Genomic DNA, 1,031 nt, shown 5'->3' on the forward strand with positions numbered 1-1,031 from the left:
GGGTGAAAAGAGGAGCTGCAGCAATGTGCAGTGCAACAACAATATGGTGTTTTTTGAAAATGAAACCATGTAAATCTTTTCTGGTACAACCTCAAAATACAATTATGAACTTAAAAATTAGCATAATTTGAGCTCTTTAAGATGGTGTAAATTTGTTGCCCAGTATTGGTGCAAGTAAAGAATGTGGAGCAGCTAAAGAGACAGATATGTTTCCCAGCAGCAGGTGGAGATCAAACTAGAAGATGTACAGTATATTTAGGCATTTGTTTCCTTGAATCTGGAGTGATTTAATGGAAATCTAATCCTCATACTTGTTAGGTGTCATTCACACAACATGCCAATGTCCCTGCTCTGTGTAGAAACAGCAGAGGTAACACCAGACTGCTGGGGAGATTTAACCACAAAAAAGAAATCCCCATCATACACTCATCCCCTTTTCTCGACTCATTAAAAACAAGCATAGCCAGATTCCCACAGCATTCCAACAACAGCACTACCAGTATGACCATGATGGTGTAGAAAGCCCTCTGCTTTGATTGGTCAACTCTTCCCCTGTCCCCGCCCTGTTCCCCTGGCCCTGGACGAATCAGAACGCAGAGAACAGAAAGACTGCAGAAGGAAATGACAAACAAGGAGAAAATCAAGAGGCTGACATCCTGAATTGCTGATCCAATTTCCGAACAATTCAGAATGTTTGCGCCAATGGAAAGCAGCCAAACACATCCAATGCTGATATTTCTGATTCTGATCCCTCTCTCTCCGTTCATCCCTCGAGTAGGTTGACGGGGCTGAACTACAGCAAGTATGGCCTCCACACAGGTCGCATGTTAAAGAAAAAACTCTATTTCCCCTAAAATTAAGGCCCCAAGAACAATTCTCCTAGCAATAAATACATAACGATCCCTGTAGAGACCCCAGCAGCAGAAGGCGCACCCAAAGACACCGATCAGCTCCATGGTGACCATGTGGTAGGTGAAGCTGTCTGAGTGACTCGTTGCTGCTGCGGAGGTGGAGCGATGTCGCCGCCATCG

Source organism: Etheostoma spectabile, chromosome 19 (genome assembly GCF_008692095.1).
Source record: "Etheostoma spectabile isolate EspeVRDwgs_2016 chromosome 19, UIUC_Espe_1.0, whole genome shotgun sequence".
NCBI lineage: Eukaryota > Metazoa > Chordata > Actinopteri > Perciformes > Percidae > Etheostoma > Etheostoma spectabile.